This window comes from Miscanthus floridulus, chromosome 5, assembly GCF_019320115.1.
Source record: "Miscanthus floridulus cultivar M001 chromosome 5, ASM1932011v1, whole genome shotgun sequence".
In the NCBI taxonomy this organism is placed as follows: domain Eukaryota; kingdom Viridiplantae; phylum Streptophyta; class Magnoliopsida; order Poales; family Poaceae; genus Miscanthus; species Miscanthus floridulus.
In genome coordinates, this window is record NC_089584.1 from 97,342,415 (window position 1) to 97,354,604 (window position 12,190).

Here is a 12,190-nt window from a genome sequence, read left to right on the forward strand (position 1 = left end):
GGTAAGGCTTTCCGAGCAGGGTTCTATTGGCCGTCAGCAGTGGCCGACGCAGAGAAGCTAGTCCGCCGCTATGAAGGTTGTCAGTTCTTCTCCAAGAGAATCCATGTACCGGCACATGAGATCCAGACGATTCCAGCCTCTTGGCCCTTCGCATGCTGGGGACTGGACATGATCGGGCCTTTCAAACCAGCCCCTGGGAAATTCACATGCGTCTTCGTGCTAATTGATAAGTTTTCTAAGTGGATAGAATACATGCCTCTGGTACAGGCATCCTCAGAGAAAGCCGTCACATTCCTCGACCAGGTCATCCACCGTTTCGGCGTGCCCAACAGCATCATTACTGATCTGGGTACTCAGTTCACCGGGAACGCTTTTTGGGACTTCTGCGATGAAAGGAGCATAGTTGTAAAATACGTCTCGGTGGCGCATCCTAGAGCTAATGGACAGGTCGAGCGGGCAAATGGCATGATCTTGGACGCATTGAAAAAGAGGATGTACAGAGAAAACGATAAAGCTCCTGGAAGATGGCTCAAGGAGTTACCAGCCGTTGTCTGGGGCCTCCGAACTCAGCCCAATCGTAACACTGGCGTCTCACCATACTTTATGGTTTACGGCGCTGAAGCAGTCCTCCCACCAGATATAGCTTTCCGATCAGCACGGGTAGAGAACTTCGACGAAGGCAAGGTCGACGAAGTACGGGAGCTAGAAGTCAACAGCGCAGAAGAGAAAAGGCTTGATTCTTGCGTACGCACGGCCAAGTACCTTGCTGTTTTGCGCAGGTACTACAACAAGAACGTTAAAGAGCGTTTCTTCGTGGTCGGGGACTTAGTCTTGAAGTGGAAGACGAACCAGGCTGGTGTCCACAAACTCGCAACCCCATGGGAGGGACCCTTCATGATCAAGGAAGTCACACGTCCAACGTCTTACAGGTTAGCTCATCTAGACGGCACGGACGTACCGAACTCATGGCACATCGACAAGCTTAGACGTTTCTATGCTTAACTGCTGAGATATGTACTCTACTTGTATTTTCGATTTACTTTACTAAAGCAACTATGATTTCTCCGACCACTCTAATATGTCACTCCAAATTTTATGGTTATTCTAACTTAAGCCAGTACAAGCCGACCACCACTCCTTCTACGGTTTTCGGAGCAGGCCCTGTCTCCGGTTCCTCCCAACACATGCACGGGATCCGCTCTCTACGTTGCGGGTGATCGGCAGGTCCCCCCTAGTTTGGCTTGTCTGCGTTCACGTGTGCACAGGTCACAGTACCTCATACTCTGACCACATGCCAGACTAGGGCCGCACAAACTTTTCAGGATGACGTGTCGAGCAAAACGGTACAACTAAACAGAACGTTAACACGTTCCCACTTAGTTACACCAACACAAAATTTCAAGCTTAAAGTACGTTTTGTATAAAACAAACAAGCTTATAATGATATACAGTTACATTATTACAAGCTTGCCTGAAAAGGCTCAAGTTTACAATAACACAACTATGTCCTCCTTCTACAGCTCTAAGCCTATTACATTGGCTGGTCGGGGCGCATGGCATTTACTGCTCGCCGCCTCTGATACCCTACTCGAGTCTCGGGGACTCTGGAGCTAGTCAAGCTGAAGGGGATGGCCCCACTGGTGCCTGGCTGGTCGAGACCGCAGGCTCCGTTGGTTGGCTTGTAGCTGATGGCATTTCCAGCTGGCTTGTCGATGGCATACCCTGCACAGGTGCTGTCCCACCTCCGCACAGGTTAATATCGCCAATTATCTTTGACGACAAGTCCAGCTGGGCCGTCCGAAGCTCTTCGGCCTGGTCTGGGTCTATCTCCTTCGGGTACCCAGCCTCCAAGCGTTTGAGATCGATCAGGGGGTAGTGAGCACGAACCATGCTTAGCACATGGGCACCCGTGTACTCACCCGCCTCCTTCACGAAGTCTTGGAACCATCCCCATGCTTGCTTGCACCTCTCGACCAGTCCGAGCTGAGGCGTCCTTAGCTCTTCCTCTGTGAGCGCCGGGTCGATAAGGTCGAGGACGGGCACAATGCCAGTTGCCATTTCTTGGCACCGTTTGCTCCACGTGTCCCGCTCCTCGGCGGCCTTAAGGCATTGTGCTTTCCAGTCGTCACGCTCCTTGATCACGGCCTCAAGGTGCCTCTTGGCATTGACTTTCAAAACTAAAAACAGTACAAGACATCAAATGTGATGACACGACAAGGCAATGTGGGCAATTGAACGAGAAAGGTGGTTTGGAGTGCTTACTTTTCAGGTCGTCCTTCATTTTGTTAGTGTGGTCTTGGAGTTCCGACTGGCGGCGTGCCAGTTTCTCGTTGTCCTCCTTCAGGCGACCACATTCTGCAAGCGCGCGGCTGTTCTCCCCCTGGAGGCGGGTCACTTCAGCTTCTAAACCTGCATTACAGCTATTGCTGTCAAGAACAAAAAAACACAAGTCCAGCACTTGCTATGATACGGTGAACACTTACCTGTTTTCTCCTGCTCTTTGTTTTTGAGCTGGCCGACCAGGTTTTGGTTCTGTGCTTCTTGGTTTGTCCTCTCCTGGTCGGTGGCTTCAAGTTGGTGCCGTAGGCGTTCCACTTCAGCCGTCAGCTCCTTATTGGTATTCATGACTACTTCTATCTGGTCGAAGCACCTTTTTCGGTACCTTGCAGTTTTCATCACGTCCTGCATACAGACAAGCTACGTCAGACGTTTCGACTACACAACAGGTTTAAGGACTAAAGCCAAATATACCTGGACTTCAGTCACCAGGCGTTTGGCCGCCCTTTCAACTCTTAAGGTTTCCTCGGCCTCTGGGATCTCCTCATGCATGACCCATTCGTCGTTTCGATAGCGCGACACATATACATGTTGTCGTCTATCTTGGGGACGGCCCAGGACTTCTTCCACTTCATCCTCTTCAGCCTCCAGTTCGGGAGGCGGTGGTGGTCCGGAGTTTGCAGACTCCACGACCACCAGGGCTTTCCCACGAGCCGTCGCGTCGGCACCCTTGTTCTGGGCAACTTCTGGCTGCTGCTCCTCGGCTAGATCCAGCTCCCGTGGCGCTGTGGTATCCGCCTCATCAGGGTTTGTGCTCGGAGCACTTGTATTCTGCTTGGGGGCTGGCGTCTGGTCGTCCGCCTGCTGAGCCCCAGGCGGAGTCCCTGCCATGGGCTCCTCCACGGCCGGTTGCTGAGCAGTTTGTCCCTCTGTTTTTGGAGAGGACGTTCTGCACCCAGCTAGCTGGTCGGGGCTTTCTGTGGACGCGGATCTAATACATTCAGAGACAAATTCAGAAGACAATAGCATCCACTGCAAAATGCAAAACTTACATCAAAAGTATAGATACTTACAGTTTTGATTTGCGGAAGGATGTGAGGAAGGAACGTCTCCTCGACCGCCCCTGCTCCGCTTGCTCGGCAGTTTCCACCGGGACTTGTTCAACCTCCGGTACGGGCGTCGGAGCTTGATGCGGCACGTTCTCTTCATTCGTGCTCTGTGTTGCAGTGGTCGGTGCTGTGACCACTGCTGGCACAGAGGAGCCACCCTGCTCCGACGGTCCCACCTGCCTTCTCCTTTTTCGGGGGACGAGCCGGAAGATGTCCGCATCCTCTGCTTCGTCGTCCGACGGGGGGAAGATGGCTTGACGTCGTTTGCTGGCAGCCGGACGCTTGCCAGCGGCTCTGGTCGAGGCGTCCTCTACGGTCTCGAGTACCGCCCAGTGAACGTCGTCGGTTCTGGTGCTGGTCTGGGCGGCTGGCCCAGTAGCTTGTGGCCATTCTACACCAGGGGGAGGCGACACAAACACTCCTGCCCGGTCACGGCCATTACACTGAGACACACAATGAAGGAAAAGACAGTTATTTTCTCGATACAACATGACTATACAGTTGAAAGGAGGCGTCGTTTACCTTTGGGGGAGGGCGAGCCAGCTTGAAGGCGGTTCAATGGCGTTCAGTGCAACGTAATTGGGATCGGCCAGGTTGAACAGCTCTCCAATCCTGGCCTTGATCTCCATCTTGTCGAGCGGCTCCTTTCTGGTCCTCGTCGGATCAGCGCCTCCTTGGTACTCGAAGCCGGGGTGAATCCTTTTCTGGCAAGGCTGAATTCTTCGGCTGATGAAGTTGCCGACAACGCTCGGGCCATCGAGCTTTCCCCACGGGATCATCCCGAGCAGTTCGGCGATCTGCTCCAAGTTCTCGGGCCTCTCCGACCAGCTGCTTTTCTTCTCTGGAATCAAGCCCACATCGCACAGAGTGATGGTGTTCGGCTCTTCACGGATGTAGAACCACTTCTTGTACCACTCGTCCAATGAGGTGTTCCAGGGGCAGTGCAGGTATTGAGCCTTCATGCCGTCGCGCAGGTTCAGGTAAACGCCTCCGGCGATCTTCGAGCCACCGCTCCCTTTCTTCCGAAGACAGAATAGGTGGCGAAAGAGGTCGAAATGGGGCTGGAAGCCGCCATAAGCCTCGCAGAGATGGATGAAGGTGGAGACAAGAAGAATCGAGTTGGGATGTAGATTGCAAATCCCAATCTCGTAGTACAAATAGAGACCCTGAAGGAAAGGGTGCACTGGAATCCCAAAACCCCTTTTGAAGAAATCTTCAAAGACCACAATCTCACCTGGTTGTGGATCGGGGAAGCTTTCTCCTTCCGGTGCACGCCATCCCGTGAGTGCCTTGTTGTGGAGCACTCCCATGGCGACGAGGTCCTCGATGGTCTGCTCGTTGCTCCGCGACTTCCACCATTCCTTCGCCATGACCCCGCCTTTCTTCTGGGCGTCTCTCTTCGCCATTAGTTCGTCCTTACGAACTGGGTGGATGCGGGAGACCGAGGAGATTGGTGATGATTTTTGGGGAATAGGGTTCGGCAGGAGGAAGAAGAAGGTTGCGGCGGCGGATGACAATGGGGAATGGTATGAGTAACTTACCAGATCTGCATTATATAAAACAAAGAGCACCGTCGTTTCGTCCGCCCGAGAATATTGGGAGTCGTGCGCACGCGCCGCAGACGGTTGTTCACACAACCTCGAAATCTGCGCCAATAAACGCGCTCCTTCGGTAACAGTGTACGCGCCTCTTCGTTGATGGTGTAAGGGGGCCCACACTGACACACCTCAATACAGGTGTCAACCGACTGTTTGCAAAAAAAAAAAAAAAAAAAGAGAGAAGAAGAAGACGGAATGACGTATTGTATCTCTTTACTTTTTTGACCAGACGGGTCAGACTGGCCTTGGCAGAGAATAGAGAGAAGTACACAAAAATAGTACAAGCAGCATAAGTGATCGTGGATTTGCCTTGACCACTACTGTGCTCGGGGACTGCCCGGACCACTACTGTGCTCGGGGACTGCCCAGACCACTAATGTGCTCGGGGACTGCCTAGACCACTTTTGTGCTCGGGGATCGCTCCGACCACGGCTGTGCTCGGGGATTGCCCCGACCACTGCTTGAATGATGGTTCTCCTTGGCTACATGTGATCTGTACTCACATACAGTTAAGAGACTTTCCTTTAGACCTCGCTACAAGGCTCATACTAAGCCTTCTAGCAAGCTCGGGGACTACATCGGTACGATGCACCTGCCGGTGCATCTCGTATCGCCTGTACGACGATTGGGTTCTCAACATAACTGGGAATTCTTTTTAGACCCTGGCACCACGTGCCTACGTCACCTACTACCAGGCTCGGGGACTAAGTGGGCACACTTCACCTAGCGGTGAATGTGTTTGTTTAAGTCGACACCTGTGTTTTGAATGATTATGAGGATTATTAGTATGCTCGGGGATTGCCCCGACCACTGCTTGAATGGTGGTTCTCGTTGGCTACATGTGATTTGTACTCACATACAGTTAAGAGACTTTTCTTTTAGACCTTGCTACAAGGCTCATACTAAGCCTTCCAGCAAGCTCGGGGACTACATCGGTACGATGCACCTGCCGGTGCATCTCGTATCGCCTGTACGACGATTGGGTTCTCAACATAACTGGGAATTCTTTTTAGACCCTGGCACCACGTGCCTACGTCACCTACTACCAGGCTCGGGGACTAAGTGGGCACACTTCACCTTGCGGTGAATGTGTTTGTTTTTTGACCCCTACGCTTCTGATGATCAAAGATGCTACGCTTCAAGACGCACTTACATTTCTTTTCAGAAATACAAGTGGGCACACTTCCTGGGACAGATATCTTTTTCTTTTTTCTTAAGAGCACCATGCATTCTTCGGACAACCTACTTCTCCGGTGATGACGGTGGTCGGAGGCGTCAAGATTTCAAGCCTCGCTTGTCGGAGAAGGTTCAAATGGCGTGTCGCAGCATAATACATGATGCTCGGGGACTAGCTGTGGGGGTATTAACCCCTATACCCTTACGGCTAAGCTTGGGCTGGCTCGGATCGATGGGTTCAGTCCACCCAAAAGATGACGTGTGGCCCAGTTAACCTGATCGGAGTCCCGCACAAGGAATCAAGACGGATTTGGCGACTAAGCAGGATCCTGGTCGGTTAGAATAGGAATCCTTATCCGGCCAGATATGGCAATTGTAACTGACTAGGATTAGTTTCCAGATCTATAACCCTGCCCTTCGGACTATATAAGGCGGGCAGGGGACCCCTCTAAAAAATATCTCTCATTGACATACAGCAATACAAATCAGACGCAGGACGTAGGTATTACGCCTTCTTGGCGGCCGAACCTGGATAAAACCTCGTGTCTGTCTTGCGTCACCGTCTTGTTTGGGGCTTGCGCATCTGTCTGCCGATAATCTACTACCTTGGGCATACCCCTAGGTAGACTGCCGACCATATTTCGTCGACACATACGGAAGCTGCCTACGACCCTTGAAGCCCTCAGCTATAGTATCCTCCATCTCTGATAGAAGGAGGTCCCAAATGTCGAACACGGTCTGCTGCATTAGGGTGTTGAGGAGCCAAAGCTATAGGTGAGTCAGACCCTCTCTGTATCCCAACCTAGGAAGAAGTGTCCTCCGGATGATAGCCTCTAGCACATGAGCTATAGGAGTAAGATCACTGGGGTTCCTCCTCGACCCCTCACCAAAGGGCTCCTTGAAGCAATGGCGCACAAGATCTATAGGGGACACCATACCACCATGAGGACACCTGGGAGGCTCCTGCTGTCCATAACACACCTCATGTAACCTGACAGGCTGCTCTTGTAGCCTCAGTATCTCCCTGGCCCTAAAACTCATCACCCTATAGTCTTTGCCTTCGAATGCAAAGTGTATGAAGTTATGATGCGGGTCAACGTAGAGCGAAGCATAAAACTGTCGAACCCAAGATGGTACATACACTCCTGTTCGGCCAATCAGATCTGTCAGCCCTAGCAAATATGATAAGTAGGGGCGGATATGCTCTTTGGCTGCTGCCACAATAGCCTCAATACTACAGACTCTCTGAGATCTGAACACTGCCCCGCTATTAAGATAAGCATTGTAGAAATCCTCCTGCAGTGGCGTGTAGAAACCCTCTTCTGCTCTCTCATCCATCCTTGGACGAAACCACACCTCAAACTCTACAAACCTCAGCTGCCGAACCTGCCTGCCCATGGCAGCCCTCAAGTCAAGATGTACCACTAGAGGCGGACCCTGTGGTCTAGGCGGTGGGCGTGAACCCCTACGCTGTGTAGCTGGCCTTGGTGGAACTGTAACACTGGTATGACCAGAGCGGCGTAGCTGGGGTGCCTGCTCGGTCTCCTTGGCCTGCTGGCCCTCCTGAGTCTCCTGAGCTGGCTGAGGCTCTGCTGGTGGGAGCTGCTGCTGTGGGTCCTGCTGGGACTCCCCCTGAGGCTGAGGCTCCTCAATAGCCAGACGATGTCCTACTATCATGACAGTCCTAGGTGGACCACCATGACGACGCTCAGCTTCCTCAACTGCTGCCCTCTGTGCTGGTGTAAGCTGCTGATCTACAATGACCACACCAATGCGAGCACCTCCTCTCTTGGCACGCTCTACGGCCTTAGCAACTGCTGCTGCTCTCGCTGTCTCTACGTCGGGGTACTTGCGCTTCTTAGATGTAATCTGCTTCATCGCCTTGCCTTTAGGTCCTGCAGGCTGGCGAGGCAGGGGCCTCCGATCGTCATCTCCTAGACCACCCCCAACATTCTTCGTGCAAGCCATCTGATCTGATAAGAAGATGAACTGCCGCTGATGAAGATCAACTATCAAACTGACACTCCCGAGGCTTGGCCTCGATCCGTACTCGCGAGCTTGGCCCCGAGTTGTCTGACAACTGCCACAGGAACCACAACGGCACCGACTCGCTGCACGATAGAATAGATGGATATACAGATAAATATGATATATCTAGTAGATGTGAAACCCTTGGAAGCAAGCAATGTAGGTACAAAATTGAAGCGACAGGCATGCTACCTGACGATCGGCGATCCAAGAAAAGACGAGACATCACGCGGGGAACCTCGGAACCGGCTAGGGTTTTGATCGAAAGCCCTGAATGCAATTTAAAACAGTGCTTTGCAATTTGATCTAGGTCACAAGCAAATCAAATTGAGAGCAAGGGTTTGGCCTTACCAACGAGGAGGTAGGGCTAGGGCACGGCAGGTGCGGGCTTGGATGGCGCAACCTCTGCAGCGTAGTAGAAGCTGGAGCACGGCGGCGGAGGCTAGGTAGGGCACGGGAACTGCGGCTGCGGTGGCGCTTGGAGGTTGGCCCGAGCACTGCTGGCGTGGCGGATCGGTGTGGTGGAGGCGTGGAAAAGGTTGGCGCAGGTGGCGCGATGAGGCATGCGGTCTTGCTGATGCAGTGGGCGGTAGTGCTCGTCGGCGATTAGAGCTGGCGGTAGCTCGGGCTAGGGCTAGGTCACGGCGGATGCGGGGCAAGGTACGGCACGCGGTAAAAATAGGTCCCCCGACGTGACAAAGTAGGAAACGGAAGAAGAGTCCTGATGCCGCACGAGATCTACTGACCGGACGCTCCGGTGGTAGCGACCGGACACTACCACCCAGCGTCTGATCGATTCTAGAGAGGTCCAATTCCTCTGGAATCACGACTGGATGCGTCTGGTGGTCCATGACCAGACACAGGCAGGGTCTGGTCAGTTGCCTTGAACTCCATGTAGATCGACCGGACGTTGGATTCCTTCCTGACCAGACGCACAAACACAGCGTTCGGTCACTCCTTCAGCTTCTGTTCACCTCCTGTGAACTGACCAGACGCTGGACTGTAGAGTCCGGTGCAGCGTCCGGTTACTCTTTTCCAGCAAATCTTCAAAGTTCCTTCGCGCTGCCTGTTCCCAATCAAGTCCCAACTTGAATAAGATCCAAATAAACACCAATTGGGACTGATGTGAGTAACCTCTCTCAAACCCTCATATTTTTCAAAATATTTTGTCTTAGGCTATAATTCTTTTTAAGAAAATAGGCAAGAAGAGGGCAAATGGAACAAAACGGCAAAACAACATCCATGCATATGCAATACTTTATAAGTAAATCTAGTTGCTTGTCAAGTTTGATCCAAGGTTAAGCTTCTTCACACGCTTTTCGGCGGTTATCTTAACCATGTTAGACAAGCCCTATATGCATTGCCAAAAATTAAACATGTTGTATATTACAATGAATGCAAGGGACAACACAAGCTCAATTTTTAGTGAAGTTACTAAAATCAAGTACAATGAGCTTATTCCGCAATCTACAAAATGTAGCCTCATCTAGCGGTTTAGTGAAGATATCCGCTAATTGATCTTCGATTCTTACACCTTCTAGTGATATATCATTTTTAGCAACATGATCTCTTAGAAAGTGATGGCGGATATCTATGTGCTTGGTGCGAGAGTGTTGAACCGGATTATTTGCAAGTTTTACCGTACTTTCATTGTCGCACAAAAGAGGTACCTTTTCTAGAACTACACCATAGTCTAGCAAAGTTTGTTTCATGTATAATATTTGTGCACAACAAGCACCCACGGCAATGTATTCCGCTTTGGCGGTGGACAAAGCCACACTATTTTGTTTCTTGGAGGACCAAGACACAAGTGATCTACCAAGCAAATGGCACCCTCCGGATGTGCTTTTTCTATCAACTTTGCAACCGGCATAATCCAAATCGGAATAGCCAACTAATTCAAATCTAGCTCCTTTGGGATACCAAAGGACAATGCTTGGTGTGTGCTTAAGGTACCTAAGGATTCTTTTTACGGCAATTAAATGTGTTTCCTTAGGACTAGCTTAAAATCTAGCACACATACACACACACACTAAATATGATATCGGGCCTAGATGCGGTTAAATATAACAAGCTACCAATCATGGAACGGTAGAGAGTTTGATCAACCGAGTTACCTCCCTCATCTAGGTCGAGATGTCCATTGGTAGGCATTGGTGTCTTGATTGGCTTACATTCATCCATCTTGAATCTCTTGAGAAGATCTGTTGTGTATTTCTCTTGAGAGATGAAGATGCCTTCTTTCATTTGCTTGACTTGAAAACCAAGAAAGAATGTAAGCTCACCAATCATTGACATCTCAAACTCCTTCGACATCAATTCACCAAATTCTTTGCATGAGTCTTCATTTGATGATCCAAAGATGATATCATCAACATATACTTGACAAATGAAGATATACCCATCAAGCTTCTTGGTGAATAGTGTGGTGTCGACCTTCCTAATGGTGAAGCCCTTCTCAATGAGGAAGTCTCGAAGGCGCTCATACCAAGCTCTTGGGGCTTGCTTAAGCCCATATAGTGCCTTGGACAACCTATAAATATGATTAGGATATCTAGGGTCTTCAAACCTGGGAGATTGATCAACATAGACTAGTTCATTAATAAAGCCATTTAAAAATGCTCTTTTCACATCCATTTGATATAGTTTCATTTCATGATATGATGCATATGCAAGAAGGATACGGATGGCTTCTAATCTTGCAACCGGTGCAAAGGTCTCTCCAAAATCCAAACCTTCAACTTGAGAGAACCCCTTTGCAACTAGTCTTACCTTGTTCCTCACAACAACACCTTAATCATCTTGCTTATTGTGGAATACCCACTTTGTTCCAATGACTCTTACGCCTTTTGGTCGCTCTTCAAGAGTGCAAACTTCATTGCGAGTGAAGTTGTTCAACTCTTCATGCATGGCATTGATCCAATCCGGATCTTTAAGAGCTTCTTCTACCTTGGTAGGCTCATAGCAAGAGACAAAAGAGTGATGAGCAATAAATGAAGTAAGTTTTTGAGATCGAGTCATTACACCCTTTGATGGACTCCCTATGATGAGATCTTGTGGATGATCTTGTAGGAGAGGTGTATTTCTTCTATTGACCACTTGAGGAGGAGGTCGTGGAGCATCAACATCTTGTGCTTGTACCACCATTTGCTCATAGGAGATATGAGTATCTTCATTTTCTACTCTTCTATCTTTTTCACCATCTTGTGGCACACTTTGATGAAGAAGGTTGATCAATGACTTGTACATCATCTTCATCATCTTTTAGCTTGATGTCTCCCACCAGAATATTCTTCATAGCCTCCCTCAATGGTTCATCACCTACATCATCAAGATTCTCATGTGCTCCTTGGGAGCCATTAGATTCATCAAATTCCACATTATATGTTTCTTTAGCCAAGCCGGTGGCATGATTAAATACTCTATATGCTTTGGACTTTGATGAGTAACCAACAAGAAAACTAATATCACAATGTCTTTGGAACTTCCCTAGGTGTTGCCGCTTCTTGTAGATGTAGCATTTGCAACCAAACACCTTAAAGAAGGAGACGTCCGGCTTCTTCCTATTGAGCAACTCATAAGGTGTCTTGCCAAAGAACTTTTGAAGGAATAGGCGGTTTGATGCGTAGCATGCGGTGTTGATTGCTTCCGCCCATAGAGCTTTGAGGGTGTTGTACTCATCTAGCATTGCCCTTGCAAGAGTGATCAAAGTCCGGTTCTTCCTCTCAACTACACTATTTTGTTGAGGAGTATAAGTTGTGGAGACTTCATGTTTGATTCCAACTTCATCACAATAAGCTTCAATGTTTGTGTTGTCAAACTCTTTTCCATTGTCACTTTTTATCTTCTTGAGCTTCACTTCAAATTCATTTTGAGCTCTCTTGGCAAACTTCTTGAAGCAAGATGTAACTTTGGATTTGTCATGAAGGAAGAATACCCGTGTATACCTTGAATAGTCATCAACAATCACAAGACAATAAAGGTTCCCTCCCAAACTCTTGT